Source organism: Schistocerca gregaria, chromosome 7, assembly GCF_023897955.1.
Source record: "Schistocerca gregaria isolate iqSchGreg1 chromosome 7, iqSchGreg1.2, whole genome shotgun sequence".
In the NCBI taxonomy this organism is placed as follows: Eukaryota; Metazoa; Arthropoda; class Insecta; order Orthoptera; family Acrididae; genus Schistocerca; species Schistocerca gregaria.
In genome coordinates, this window is record NC_064926.1 from 357,195,574 (window position 1) to 357,212,493 (window position 16,920).

The window sequence follows — 16,920 nt, forward strand, 5'->3', positions numbered from 1 at the left end:
AATTAGCAGATGTATTAGCAAAACAATGTATTTACCTTAATAATGTTCCATATATATATATATATATATATATATATATATATATATATATATATATATATATATATATATCAGTTCATGATATCCAATATTACAAATTTACTCTTTCTGATGGCCACGCGTACAGATCGTCCACTCTCAAAATTCTGCCATCTCTCTCCTAACATCCACCACTGCTGGCGGCTCACCTCCAACTGCGCTACGCTACGCGCTGTTCACATCCAACTGCCCAACACTACAATAGCGAATATTCCATCAATGCTAACCAGCCACAGACTGCACACAGCACAGTCAGTGGTTTTCATACAGTGCGCTACGTGGCGTTACCAACATAAAAACCTAAACAGCCTCTTAGAAATGTAATATAATGTTTCGGAGGCTCTCTCTTGGAACCCTAGTCTACGAGCTGCGACTGGTTACATATTTATTAGGATTCGATTAGCTATGAGGCAAACCAGCTTCATGAGGAAAATATTGCTGTACTTAGTATACTCAGCTCGTTAAATAAAGATCCAGGAGAAACAGAATCAAGTTGTTGAAGCTCTGATAGACCTCACTTCCGATATTACTTTCACAGCTGAGCATCATCGACATTAACAAATCCGAATGTTTCATTTAGACACAAATATTTTATCTGTTTTCTACATGATAAATTCTAGGCTCCTGGAGATAGTAGCCGTTTACGAGAAATATAAAAGATCATTTAAAGATGGTGGTATTTGAGAAATATTGCAAAACCTTTTTGGGGATTGTACAGGAAAAATTAAACTTTTAACAAAACCTTTTCATTTACAGTTCATATTATAGCATTTTCTCTTCAGAGTTGGCACAGTTTCAGTTAAGATTTCGACTTACCCCTCATGGAAGATGAAATTGGTCTTCGATATACGTGACTTCAACAATTGATATAAACGTCGGACTTTCCAACTAAATTGCAGGGAAGAAGTCATACATTCACAATCCGTTTCTGTAAAAAATGTTCTTTCGTTTAGTTTGCGATGCTTTGGATGTTTGTAAATATCTGCAGAAAGTATCTCGGAGGAGTAGGACGGTATATAAAACAAAATGTAAACACTTCTGGGCAACGACCTTGTAGAAATATTTTTATAGCGAAGTTCGCCAATAGAGGAGCACTTTCATACCACATGTTTTATTCAGCTAGTAAAAAAGCGCATGACGGATGCGCAGGAGATTTAGAACCAAATAAAACTTTTATGCGCTCTTGACTTTAGTGATGTGTTATTACAGCTGAAGAACGTCTCAGGCAACGGTCTCGCCGTAAATATCTATTAGTTGCTCGTGATTTCTGTTTGAGAGTTAATATGGATAACTCCATGCTAGTAATATATGAGGCCGTTTAATTTTTCAGGCAGTGAGCACATTTCCAGGGATTTGGTCGCTGATTAGTATTTTAATAGGCGCGTGGGATTTTGTGGTCAATAGCCGCATCCGTAGGGGCCAATAGTTTAATTGTGTCGGCCGCAGCTGGGGTGTAGTGGTTTCCCAGGAGAAGTCGCATCACGTCTCTGTTCACAGACTGTCCATTGTGACCTGCAGGAAAACAGCACCAGAGTTTAGAGAAGCGCTCTTCTTCACGGACAACAAAGGCAATCGGCCTGGAAAGATCCGCAATTCTGGACAGGCTGTGTGAAAACTGGTCTAAAGAAACTTTCCAGAAGTAGAAATACTAACAATTCAGAAGTCGACACAAGCTACGATGGTGATCTTAATGGCTGCAGAGTTACGTCATCGTGGAAGAGAATCAGAAATTGTTCTCCCTGTGAACTTCACTTGGTTTTCAACTATACTTTCCAGTTCAGATTATGATAATTTTCGAAACCTTCTGACATTCCTATTTACTTCCATTCATGCTGAGAACCATTACTCGAATCCGGTTCCAGAATTAATTTTGACTCAGCATCAAATGACTTGAAATTTCGTGGTGAATTAAATCTGTTAAAATGTTTTAAAATTTTGGACAACGGGGACTCGAACCAGGAAACTTCGGCTATCGCCGGCAAATGCTCTGCCGACTTATATTTGCTACTCGTTAAGTAAATGAATTTGTTTGATTATCAGACAGAGAAATTGCAGTAAAGATGAACTCTTTTTTCTTCCTAAAAACTGAATTAATTCTCCATCGAATAAACAACGGCTTTTCAGTTTTAAAATGCCATAAATAAAATAATTTTTTCTTTTTGCAATAACTGTTTCTTCATAAAAGATCTTTTCCTATATTCTTTAAAAAGAGAAAATAAAATAAATAATAGTATTTTTTGGATTATGAGTTATATTATCATGTTTTTCAGAGAAAATATGTATAAAATGAATGAATTGCTTCTTATATTGAAGGCCTTAGTATAACTATTTAACTGCTTGGATGGTTCAAATGGCTCTGAGCACTATGGAACTTAACGTCTATGGTCATCGGTCCCCTAGAACTTAGAATTAATTAAACCTAACTAACCTAAGGACACTACACACATCCATGCACGAGGCAGGATTCGAACCTGCGACCGTAGGGGTCCATAATTTCTCTTATGTCTTCATACAATAACTGGATTTTTAGGATTTAAAATAACAGAGGATCATGTTTCGTAGTACTGCATCTGCTTAGTATTGAGGAAAGTTTTATTTAGCAGTTGAATTGAACTGGATCCATGGTCGGATTGACGGGTGGTATGATCGTCATAATCTTCATCATTATCATCATCTGGTTTCCCTCTATAATCCTGAACACCATTCCTTAGTCTGCTACCAAACTACTAATTCCCCGATGCCTTAGATATGTCCATTCAAACTTTCTCTTTCTTTACACATGCCGTAAACAACTTTCTTTTTCGATACGATTATGTACTTCATTATTAACTGTAAAAGCTGTCAGATATACATATATAACCCTCAACTTTCTCCTGTAACACAACATTTCTAAAACTTCTGTTCTCTTCTCGCTTGCATTATTACCCAGTTTAACTTCCACATAGGGTACACCCAATTGCTATTTACAACTTGTAGAGAATCCATACGGCAGTTGTAAGTGCCGATGGCATGAAAGGGAAGTAGTACTTGATAAGGGAGTGAGACCCATTCACTCGTCCGCAGCTCGTGGTCTCGCGGTCGCGTTCTTGCTTCCCGAGCAAGGGGTCCCGGGTCCGATTCCCGGCGGAGCCAGGAATTTTCACCAGCCTCGAGATAACTGGGTGTTTATGTTGCCCTCATTATTTCATCATCATCATCATGAAAGGGACGAGATTGGGCTGAGCAAAGGTTGGGAATTTTTATGAGCGCTGATAACCACGCAGTTGAGCGCCCCACAAACCAAAAATCATCATCATTAGACCCATTCACTGTGCACATTGAACAAGCAGTAAATGAAACCAAAGAAAAATGTGGAGTATGAATTAAATTTCAGAGAGAAGAGAGAAATGCTTTTAGGCTTGCCGTTGAGATAATAATTCTGATAGTGGCAGCACAGGATTTGGATGAACTGCTTAACGAAATGGACTGTATTCTGAAAGGAAGAAATAGGATGAATCAACTAAAGCAAGGCACGGATAATGGAATCCAGTCGAATGAAAACAGGTTATGAGGAAGAAACTAGATTAGGATACGAGACATTTATCAGTAGCTCAGTTTTGCTATTTGGGAAGCAAAACAACTGTTGGCGAAGTAGAGAGGATGTAAAATGTAGGTTGGCTATAAAGAGAGAAGCGTTTTTGAAGAAGAGAAATTTGTTAACATCGAATACAGATTGGTCAGAAAGTCTTTTATGAAAGTGTTCGTTCGGAGTGCAGCCGTGTATGAAGGAGATACATGGACGGTAAACAGTTTACTCAAATGGTTCAAATGGCTCTGAGCACTATGGGACTTAACATCTATGGTCATCAGTCCCCTAGAACTTAGAACTACGTAAACCTAACTAACCTAAGGTCATCACACAACACCCAGTCATCACGTTGCAGAGAAAATCCCTGAACCCGCCGGGAACTGTTTACTCAAGACGAGAATAGTAGTTTTTGATATGTGGTGCTACAAAAGAATGTTAAATATTAAATGGATAATGACGTAACTAATGAGGAGGTACTGTATAGAATTGGGGAGAAAAAGAAATTGTAGCACAGTCTGACTAAAAGATGGGGTCTGTTGAAAGGACATATTCGTAGACTAGGGGTCACTAGTATTGGTAAGAAGTGTAGTGGATAAAAATCGAATACAGACCCCAACAGTTGAATACAACAGTCAGATTCTGAAGAATGTAAGTTGCAATTGTTATTTCGAGATGAAGAGATGCTATAGGAAGGAGTAGAGTGGAGAGCTGCATCAAACAGGAGTTCGGAATGAAGACCACAACAACAACAACAGCGAAACGCAGCACTCCTGGTAAGTTTTTTCATGTTTCTGAAACTTATATTTTAGATTTAAACATTTTTCATCATCACGAGGCAGAAACTGCTTGGAATTAAATGTCACTTTACCTGCATAAAGTAGTTTGAGCTACCGAGTGAGGTGGTGCAGTGATTAGCACACTGGACTCCCATCCCGAGGACGACGGTTCTGACACGCTTCCGGCCATTCTAACTTAGATTTTTGTGATTTATCTAAATTGCTTCAGGCAATCGCTGGAATGGTTTCTTTGAAATTGCACGGCCTAATCCCTTGCCAGTCATCCACTAATCCGATGGATCCGATGACCGTGGTGTTTGGCGCCTCCCCAAAATCAACGAACCCATCGCAGGTGCTGTGCAGCAGTACACTTAGTTCTTCAGTTTTCGAAACAGTCTTTGTGCATGTGATATACACTGAAATATTTAGTATGAGACAGTCATCTTTTTTTTTTAATATTCCTAGCAGCATAACTTACATCGCGCTTCAGATTTATTGCATTAGTAACCTACTGGCTGCCTATGAAATATTATTTTTAATGCACTGAAAAACTTGTGACCTTTACAGAATTTAAATGCCGTACAATATTTATACTCCTCGACTGAGTCGGATCCTATTTCATTGATCACGCAGTTCAAAAAGGCACTGGCAGCCACATTTAAAATTTCATTACAGAAATGTGTCTCAAAAGACTGAGATCATTCCTCGTGTAACACAGCCATGCCACTGATTCCACTGTTTACTTAAATTCGTCAGGGTTGGCTGTTAGTGTCTGATTTTCCTCCTCGGTTTCCATTTCAGCGGCTTAATCCATTGTTTTAAGACAATCTTCGTTCCCATCTTCAGATTTACTTCTTCTTGGAGTAATAGCGATGGTTACCGGCATTTCAGTGACTTTTTTTCTTTTAGCTGGTCTGAGACAGGGGTTGCTTGTCCTGACTGGTACTGGAATTATCGGCGAGGTCCTTGTTTTCTTCACCTACATCTACAGATGTACTCTGAAAGTTATAGTGCGCTGCAAAAAAGGGGGGAGCCACATACCACTACAAGTCATTTCCTCTCCTGTTACTTTCGCAGACATAGTAAGGGGAAAACCATTGTGTAAAAGCCTCCTTACTATCTCAAACTTCTCGCATATTATCTCTGTCGCTCTGATGCAGAATGGCGGTAGCAGAGCAGTTCTGCAGTCGGCCTTAAACGCCAATTTTCTAAATTTCTCCAATACTGCCTCGTCTTCTCTCCAAGCATTCCCATTGAAGTTCACGAAGCATCTCGGTAATACTTGCATGCTGATCGAATCTACCGGTAACAAATCGACTGCCCATGAGTGGCAGCGGCAGCGCTTATCGATATTCAGGGTGTTTCAAAAATGACCGGTATATTTGAAACGGCAATACAAACTAAACGAGCAGCGATAGAAATACACCGTTTGTTGCAATATGCTTGGGACAACAGTACATTTTCAGGCGGACAAACTTTCGAAATTACAGTAGTTACAATTTTCAACAACAGATGGCGCTGCAAGTGATATGAAAGTTATAGAAAACAACGCAGTCTGTGGGTGCGCCATTCTGTACGTCGTCTTTCTGCTGTAAGCGTGTGCTGTTCACAACGTGCAAGTGTGCTGTGGACAACATGCTTTATTCCTTAGAACAGAGGATTTTTCTGGTGTTGGAATTCCACCTCCTAGAACACATTGTTGTTGCAACAACACGAAGTTTTCAACGGAGTTTTAATGTAACCAAAGGACCGAAAAGCGATACAATAGAGGATCTGTTTGAAAAATTTCAACGGACTGGGAACGAGACGGATGAACGTGCTGGAAAGGTAGGGCGACCGCGTACGGCAACCACAGAGGGCAACGCGCAGCTAGTGCAGCAGGTGATCCAACAGCGGCCTCGGGTTTCCGTTCGCCGTGTTGCAGCTGCGGTCCAAATGACGCCAACGTCCACGTATCGTCTCATGCGCCAGAGTTTACAGCTCTATCTATACAAAATTCAAACATGGCAACCCCTCAGCGCCGCTACCATTGCTGCACGAGAGACATTCGCTAACGATATAGTGCACAGGATTGATGACGGCGATATGCATATGGGCAGCATTTGGTTTACTGACGAAGCTTATTTTTACCAGGACGGCTTTGTCAATAAACAGAACTGGCGCATATGGGGAAGCGAAAAGCCCCATGTTGCAGTCCCATCGTCCCTGCATCCTCAAAAAGTACTGGTCTGGGCCGCCATTTCTTCCAAAGGAATCATTTTCCCATTTTTCAGATCCGAAACGATTATTGCATCACGCTATCTGGACATTCTTCGTGAATTTGTGGCGGTACAAACTGCCTTAGACGACACTGCGAACGCCTCGTGGTTTATGCAACATGGTGCCCGGCCACATCGCACGGCCGACGTCTTTAATTTCCTGAATGAATATTTCGATGATCGTGTGATTGCTTTGGGCTATCCGAAACATACAGAAGGCGGCGTGGATTGGCCTCCCTATTCGCCAGACATGAACCCCTGTGACTTCTTTCTGTGGGGACACTTGAAAGACCAGGTGTACCGCCAGAATCCAGAAACAATTGAACAGCTGAAGCAGTACATCTCATCTGCATGTGAAGCCATTCCGCCAGACACGTTGTCAAAGGTTTCGGGTAATTTCATTCAGAGACTACGCCATATTATTGCTACGCATGGTGGATATGTGGAAAATATCGTACTATAGAGTTTCCCAGACCGCAGCGCCATCTGTTGCTGACAATTGTAACTACTGTAATTTCGAAAGTTTGACCGCCTGAAAATGTAAGGTTGTCCCAAGCAGATTGCAACAAACGGTTTATTTCTATCGCTGCTCGTTTAGTTTGTATTGCCGTTTCAATATACCGGTCATTTTTGAAACACCCTGTAAGACCTGCCTTCTTATCTCTGCAGCACTGCTATTACCTCCCCGTCGTCACGTGTTGTGAAATGGGGTTGGAACGCGCCAGCAGTGGAGTTCGTACGTGGCAGTGTTCGAGTTGGCACGCGGCACAAGTTTATAGAGGTCCGGACCGCTATGATTCGCCGACGCTGCCGACACACATGATTTGAGTGGGGTCGACTTTGGTTGGTCGTCGGTCGGTCGTTTTGTCGGACGAATTGTATTTGGCCGGAGATCGCTTATGGTTTGGCTGTGTGTGCTAACTCGTGATTCGTCCTTGTTTTACTCAGTCACTGCCGTTATCATCGTCTAGTTCTTCGTGCAAGTGTTCGTAGAACTGTGTGTAGTTTATGTGGTTTGAGTGACAAGTTATTTGTTCTCGGCGTACTGGTTGTGAATTGGTCGGTTGGCGTGGTGTAGCGAGGAAGGACACGATAGCCATCACTCGCCCGACTATTGCCGACACACACGTTCGAGTGGCAACGACCTTGCTTGGCCGTTTGGTCGGTCGTCTCTGATGAGACGGCGTGTATTTGGATCGTTCACCGCTTATGGGTTGTCTGTGATGCGTTCTGGTTGTTGTTCCACAGTCTCCGCTGTTAGCATCGTTTGGGTTTTGGTGCAAGTGTGGAGCGGAACTGATCTTGATCGTTGGTCTCTTTCATTCTGTCGGTTGTGTTCAAAGCGGATTGAAAATGGTTGGACCGACTTCCTGTCTCACCTAAGCGAGCGTTAGAGTTTGAATTCCAGGCCGATCCTCGAACATCTGAGCGCTCTTGGGTGTACTGCCCAATTTTTTTCTTTTGTTCTTGTTGTTTGTACTTGTATGGCTTCTAGCAATTTTGTTTTAGTTAGAGTTGTTTTGCTCTTAAGGCCTTCAGCCTAAATTAAAGAACTGATTCACGTAAGGCGTTTGGTATTTAAAAAAAGAAAAACTAATGTTATGGAACTTTAAGTGTTAGGCCGTCAGTCGAATTAAATTTAACTTCTTTACTTCAGTCTAACTAAAGAACTGTTTTAAGATAGGGTTTGCCTTTTAAATTTCTGATTATGCTTGCGTTTCAAGTTATTCGCCTTCAGCCGTTTTCAAAGTAAAGTCACAAGGATTAAAGCTGTGGGTTTAAAAAATCGTTTTTTCGGTCCTGAACTGTTTTATCACATAATAAAGTTTTATATTGAAGTGTAACTGACAGTCCCTTATTTTGGCCCCTTTCCACAAATTATCCTATCTGATGGGTTAAGCAGGACGTCTGATACACCTTTCGGCACAAGAGTTATGGAAGTCCGGTCCAAATGCAGGTTTGATTCCTGCCGAGTATTAACTGGGTGAAACTTGCTTATCCTTGGGAATAACCTAATATTGTTAACAAGATATAACATTACGGAATAGATTCGTTGACAGGGCAATGTCAAAGTACCCAGCCTCATGAACCGGGGCTGCCAAGGGGTTCCTCGACTTACGCCACATAATGCCAGAACCGCCCGTTTCTGAGCCAAAAATATCCATTTAGAATGGGAGGAGTTATCCAAAAATGTAATACCATACGACATAAGCGAATGAAAATAAGCAAAGTACAATAATTTCCGTGTTGAACGATCACTCACTGCAGCTACCGTTCCAATAGCGAAAATGGCAGCATTAAGTCTTTGAACAAGATCCTGAACGTGGGCTTACTACGACAGTTTACTATCTACTTAAAAATTTGAGCTGTTCAATTTCACTAATCATACGCCTATTCTGTAAACTTAAAACGCCATGCTCTGTTGAATTGTATGTAAGAAACAGTAAAAACTGAGTCTTACTGTGATTTAGCGATAGTTTATTTCCTACAAGTCATGAACGTCCGCATCTCGTGGTCTCGCGTTAGCGTTCCCTCTTCCCGAGCACGGGGTCCCGGGTTCGATTCCCGGCGGGATCAGGGATTTTTCCTGCCTCGAGGGTGTTGTTGTGGTGTCTTCATCATCACCATTCATCCACATTACGATCAAAGGAAGGCAATGGCAAACCACTTCCACTAGGACCTTGCCTAGTAAGGCGGCGCGTGTCTACCGCGTCGCTCCCCTACGCTGTGTAAAGGAGTATGGGACTCATCATCATCATCACAAGTCATGAACATAGGTTATGAACTGCACTGTTTGAAACAGGGCCAATGTTGCACACAACTTCCTTTACTACCAAGCTGGTGTCGTCACCAAACAGAAGTATTTCAGAGTTACCCGTGATACTAGAAGGCATATCATTTATATAAATAAGTAACAGGAGTGGCCCCAACACTGATCGCTGGGGCACCCCCACTTGACTGTATCCTACTCAGATTAAACATTACAGCCATTCTCAACATTGTGAATAATGACGTTTTGCTGTTTGTTGCTAAAGTAAGAGGTGAACCAATTGAAAGCTACTCCCCGTGTTCCGGAATGGTCCAACTTCAGGAGCAATATTTTGTGATCAACATAATCAAACGCCTTAGTTAAACCAAAGAAATATGCCTAACGTTCGAAACCTTTTGTTTAACTCATCCAGTACCTCACAGAGAAAAAAGAATATAGCATTTTCAATTATAAAGCCCAACTGTACATTTGATAGCCAATCGTGTGATATAAAATGCTAAATTATTCTTACATACATAGCCTTTCCAATAACCTTAGCAAACACTGATAGCATAGAAATAGATCGAATATTGTCTACATTATCCTTTTCTCCCTTTTTATAAACCAGCTTTACTAGTGAGTACTTTAATCATTCAAGAAACTTACCAATGTTAAAGGAAAAATTACAAATGTGGCTAAATACAGGGCTAAAACGTGCAGCGCAGTATATTAAAATTCAGCTAGGCTCTTCATCATATCCACGAGAGTCCTTAGTCTTCAGTGATTTAATTGTAGACTCAATCTCCCCCTTGTCTGTATCACAGAGGAGTATTTGAGACATCAATCTCGGAAAGGCATTTGTCAAGTTAGTTGCGTGATTCCTTATAGAAAATAAATTTTTGTTTAATTCACCAGCAGCGCTCAGAAAATGATTGTTAAATAGCAGCCGGCCGGTGTGACCGAGCGGTTCTTGGTGCTTCAGTCTAGAACCGCGCGACCGCTACGGTCGCAGGTTCGACTCCTGCCTTGTGCATGGATGTGTGTGATGTACTTAGGTTAGTTAGGTTTAAGTAGTTCTAAGTTCTAGGGGACTGATGTCCTCAGATGCTTAGTCCCATAATGGTCAGAGCCATTTGTACTATTTTATTAAATACTGTACATATACCTAATTTATCAGTAACAGAAATATTTTTACTAAGAACTGACTTAATATCGTCAACTATGTGCTGCTGACGTCATTGGTATTTTACTATGTAGGTAGCACAATTCCGTAACTTCATCGACTTCGTGACCATCAATCCTGATGTTAAGTTTCTCGCTGTTCTCATCTCTATTACTTCTCATTACCTTCGTCTTCCTTCGATTTACTCTGAATCCATACCGTGTACTCATTTAATAGTTCATTCCGTTCAGCAGATCATGTAATTCGTTTTCACTTTCACTCAGGATAGCAATGTCATCAGCGAATCGTATCACTGATATCCTTTCACCTTGATGTTTAATTCCACTCCTGAATCATTCTTTTACTCCCATCATGGCCACCTCGATGTACAGGTTGAACAGTAGGGGCGAGAGGCTACATCCTTGTTATTCCCTCTTGACTGTTGCACATATTGTACATGACTCGTCTCTACCTATAGCTTACGCCTATTTTTTTCAGAATTTCGCACATCGTGTACCATTTTACGTCGAACGCTTTCTCCAGGTCGATAAATCCTATGAACGTGTCTTCATTTTTCTTTAGTCTTGCTTTCATCATTAATCGCAAAGTCAGAATTGCCTCCCTCGTTCCTTTACCTTTCCTAAAGCCCAACTGATCGTCATCTAGCGAATTCTTAGTTTCCTTTTCCATTCTTCTGTATACTATTTTTGTAAGCAACTTGGATGAATGAGCTGTCAAGCTGACTGTGCGATAATTCTAGCACTTTTCAGGTCTTTCCGTCTTCGGAATTGTGTGGATGATGCTTTTCCGAGAGTCAGATGGTACGTCACCAGACTAATACATTCTACATACCAACGTCTATAGTCGTTTTGTTTCCCCTTCCGCCAATGATTTTAGAAATTATGATGAAATTTTATCTACCTCTTTTGCTTTATTTGAGCTTAAGTCCTCCAAACCCCATTTAAATTCGGATTCTAGTACTGTATCCCCTACCTCTTCTAAATCGACCCCTGTTTCTTCTTCTATCACACCAGACAAATCTTCCCCCTCATAGTAGCTTTCAGTGTATTCTTTTCACCTATCTGCTCACTCCTCTGCATTTAACAGTGGATTACTTTTGCACTCTTAATGTTACCACCCTTGCTTTTAATGTCATCGAAGGTTGGCTTGACTTTCCTGTATGTTGATTATGTCCTTCAGACAAACATTTCTTCTTCGATGTCTTCACATTTTTCCTGCAGCCATTTCGTCTTAGCTTCCCTGCACCTCCTATTTATTTCATTCCTCAGCGACTTGTATTTCTGTATTCCCGAGCTTTCCGGAACATTTTTGTACTTCTTCCTTTCATCAATCAAATGAAGTCCTGTGTTATCCATGGTTTCTTAGCAGCTACCTTCTTTGCACCTATGTTTTCCTTCCCAACTTCTGTGATGGACTTTTTTAGAGCTGTCCATTCCTCTTCAGCTGTACTGCCTCCTGAGCTATCCCTTATTGCTCTATCTACAGCCTTAGAGAATTTCAAGCATATCTCGTCATTCCTTAGTACTTCCGTATCCCACTTCTTTGTGCATTGACTCTCCCTGACTAATGTCTTAAACTTCATGCTCTTCATCACTGCTATGTTGGGATCTAAGTCTATATGTCCTCCTGGGTACGCCTTATACTACAGTATCTGATTTCGGAATCTCTGTCTGACCATGATGTAATCTAACTGAAATCTTCCCGTATCACCCGACCTTTTCCGAGTATACCGCCTTCTCTTGTGATTCTTGAACAGGGTATTTGCTATTACTAGCTGAAACTTTTTACAGAACTCAATTAGTCTTTCTCTTCTCTCATTCCTTGTCCGAAATCCATATTCTCCGGTAAACCTTTCTTCTACTCCTTCCCCTACAACTGCATTCCAGTGCACCATGACTATTACATTTTCATCCCTCTTTACATACTATATTATCCTTTAAATATTCTCATACACTATCTGTATCTCTTCATCTTCAGCTTGCGACGTCGGCAAATATACCTGAACTATCGTTGTCGGTGATGGTTTGCTGTCGATTCTGATAAGAACAACCCTGTCATTGAACTGTTCACGGTAACACACTCTCTGCCCTACCTTCCTATTAATAACAATTTCTACTCCCGTTATACCATTTTCTGCTGCTGTTGATAGTACCCTATAGTCATCTGACCAGAAATTAATGTCTTCTTTCCTCTTCACTTCATTGATCTCTACTATATCTAGATTGAGCCTTAGCATGTCCCTTTCCAGATTTTCTAATTTCCCTATTTGGTTTAAGCTTCAGACATTCCACGCCCCGATTCTTCTTCCAAATCTGTTTCACGGAGGAAGACTGCACTGTAGTTCCATCTCTAGATTGTCGCACAGTTGACAAAATGGTAGATATCTAAATAGACGACAGAGGGATAGAGAAACAATTAAAATAGCTCAAAAGAGGAAAGGCCGCTGGTCCTGATGGGATCCCAGTTCGAATTTACACAGAGTACGCGAAGGAACTTGCCCCTCTTCTTGCAGCTGTGTACCGTAGGTCTCTTGAAGAGCGAAGGGTTCCAAAGGATTGGAAACGGGCACAGGTCATCCCCGTTTTCCAGAAGGGACGTCGAACAGATGTGCAGAACTATTGACCTATATCTCTAACGTCGATCAGTTGTAGAATTTTGGAACACGTATTATGTTCGAGTATAATGTCTTTTCTGGAGACTAGAAATCTACTCTGTAGGAATCAGCATGGGTTTCGAAAAAGACGGTCGTGTGAAACCTAGCTCGCGTAATTCGTCCACGAGACTCAGAGGGCCATAGGCACGGGTTCACAGGAAGATTCCGTGTTTCTTGACTTCCGCAAGGCGTTTGACACGGTTCCCCACAGTCGTTTAATGAACAAAGTAAGAGCATACGGACTATCAGACCAGTTGTGTTAATGGATTGAGGAGTTCCTAGATAACAGAACGCAGCATGTCATTCTCTATGAAGTCTTCCGAAGTAAGAGTGATTTCAGGTGTGCCGCAGGGTAGTGTCATAGGACCGTTGCTATTCACAATATACATAAATGACCTGGTGGATGACATCGGAAGTTCACTGAGGCTTTTTGCAGATGATGCTGTGGTGTATAGAGAGGTTGCAACAATGGAAAATTGTACTGAAATGCAGGGGGATCTGAAGCGAATTTACGCATGATGCACGGAATGGCAATTGAATCTCAATGTAGATAAGTGTAATGTGCTGCGAATACGTAGAAAGAAAGATCCCTTATTATTTAGCTACAAAATAGCAGGTCAGCAACTGGAAGCAGTTAATTCCATAAATTATCTGGGAGTACGCATGAGGAGTGATTTAAAATGGAATGATTGTATAAAGTTGATCGTCGGTAAAGCAGATGCCAGACTGAGATTCATTGGAAGAATCCTAAGGAAATGCAATCCGACAACAAAGGAAGTAGGTTACAGTACGCTTGTTCGCCGACTGCTTGAATACTGCTCAGCAGTGTGGGATCCGCACCAGATAGGGTTGATAGAAGAGATAGAGAAGATCCAACGGAGAGCAGCGCGCTTCGTTACAGGATCATTTAGTAATCGCGAAAGCGTTACGGAGATAGATAAACTCCAGTGGAAGACTCTGCAGGAGAGACGCTCAGTAGTTCGGTACGGGCTTTTGTTAAAGTTTCGAGAACATACCTTCATCGAGGAGTCAAGCAGTATATTGCTCCCTCCTATGTGTATCTCGCGAAGAGACCATGAGGATAAAATCAGAGAGATTAGAGCCCACACAGAAGCATACCTACAATCCTTCTTTCCACGAACAATACGAGACTGGACTAGAAGGGAGAACCGATAGAGGTACTCAGGGTACCCTCCGCCACACACACCGTCAGGTGGCTTGCGGAGTATGGATGTAGATGTAGATGTAGACCCGTAGAACGTTCTCCTTCGGTTGATTATTGAATCTTTTTTTCATGGAACCCACTCCCCCCCCCCCCCCCCCCCTCCTTGGCAATCCCCACCTGGAGATCCGAATGGGGCCTATTCCGGAATCTTTTGCGAATGGAGAGATCATCATGGCACTTCTTCAATTACAGACAACATGTCCTCTGGATACGCGTTACGTTTCTTTAATGCAGTGGTTTTCATTGCCTTCTGCATACTCATGCCGTTGATCATTGCTGATTCTTCGGCCTTTATCGGCAGTTTCCCACCCATAGGACAAGAGAATCCTGAAACTCTGTGCGCTCCTCCGCCATCTTTGACAAGGGCGGTGGCAGAATGAGAGTTAATTCTTATGCCGGAAGTCTTCGGCCGCCAATGCTGATTATTAATCAGAATTTAAACAGCGGTCTGATTCGAACCCGGGACCGAAGACGTTTTGATAATGAATCACAGTGTAATCTCATTTTGTTCGCTTTAGTTACTTGAAATTGTTTGTGGCGGACGTCCCCTGAAGAAGGTTCATTATTGATTCATTCACTAAGTTTTTTCATTACAGTGGGATGCTAACGCTTTGATCAACACGCTGAGCTTCCGCGCCGGCAAGCGCCTAGACCACCGACTTTTCCTATATGACCCATTTTCTGTTGACGGTAAGTCAATTCTGTTTTCAGTGTGTGAGAAAGACTAGCTCCCCGTTACTCATATACCGTTTGTCGTGACAGGCGTGTGCTGCGTTGTCCCGCCTACCTTGGCCCCAAACGTCAGCGGCATGTCTTCAGCGCCGACACCCTCTCGACCGCGTGTGTAGGCGGTGTTGGGCGGCGCGCCGCTGCGAGCTCTCAGTGCACACATGCTCCTTGGAGGTGTACACCGCACACGTCCTCGGACGTCAGTCGTAGGTAAAGCTGTCGGCACTCAGATCACGCTGTCGACCGTCGAAGTTCCGCGAGCCGAGTTCAACGTGCTGGCGAACGCTCACAAACTAAGCTTCTTGTGCATACGGTACGCGTGACAAAGTGGTATACGCGAGCGCAGCTACCTCCAGCGGCAGTTGTCGTTGTATCTGGCTCGCAAATCACACTGCTTACGAAATGGACGGACGTGAAATTCCTACGTTAGCACTAATAAAACTTTCATCTACTCCATTTTCCACATACTAGTCATGTTATTCTGTCTGTACTATACATAACTAAAAACTTCAATATCCACGGACATGTTATAACGCAAAAAGGAAAATACCATGTCCAGACAATAAGGACATTGCCTTACAGTAGTTCTGTTACAAATAGTGCGATACAAATAAACAACAGTTTTCAACATAAGGTACATATTATTTCATTATTCTTACATTTTACTAAAATCCTAAGGACATTCTTACTTGATCACCATTCCTATTCAGCAACAGCATCTCTACAACATGTGAAACATAAAACTAAAAACAAGTGCAAAATATCTTATTGCAGGTAGTGCAAGCTGTCTTGCAGATCAAGCCAATGGAAAAAACTCACTCCTCGGAAAGAGTGCACTTATATTTACAAAAAATCGAATATTACAAAATAAACTTCTATTAAATCAATAAGAAAGTATTGGAACCTATTATACAATGCAAAACTAGTTTTTTAAAAATAAATAAATTTGGATGAAGGGAGACTCGAACCAGCAACATGTTACTATGTACCTTAAAATATTTCAATTCTACTCATTGCGCTAAGGTGTGCATGATTGTGATAAGAAAATACTGTACATGGTTCAAATGGCTCTGAGCACTATGGGACTCAACTGCTGTGGTCATTAGTCCCCTAGAACTTAGAACTACTTAAACCTAACTAACCTAAGGACATCACACACATCCATGCCCGATGCAGGATTCGAACCTTCATTGGTAGCAGTCGCACGGTTCCGGACTGCGCGCCTAGAACCGCGAGACCACCGCGGCCGGCTACTTTACATGTTAGTGACATTTAATTAGGACAAATTGTACCAAGAACAGTGAATTTCTTATAGATTCTCAATGTACAGTAGCCTCGAAACGCATTACATTAAAATAAAAACTGTGGCACAGCCAAATATTTAATTAACGGCCAATACTGCAATTGTCTGCAGTGCAGATCTCAGTGTGGTCTACTCACGTAGATGCTTCGACCCAAACTATCGTACCAAGCTACTATCCAGGCACAACAGACCTCCCTTCTCAGAGCCTTACTTCACCAATACCTCTCTCCTACATTATGACATTGTTTCGCACCCTGTGACTATGCACTGACGTCAGCTGTTTGTGACAAATGAAAACTTGTGACGGAATGAGGCCCAAACCCGGATTCCTGCTTATCGCGAGCGGTCGCCCCAACCACTTTGGCTATTCATGCAACCTCCAGGACTGATCCAAATTT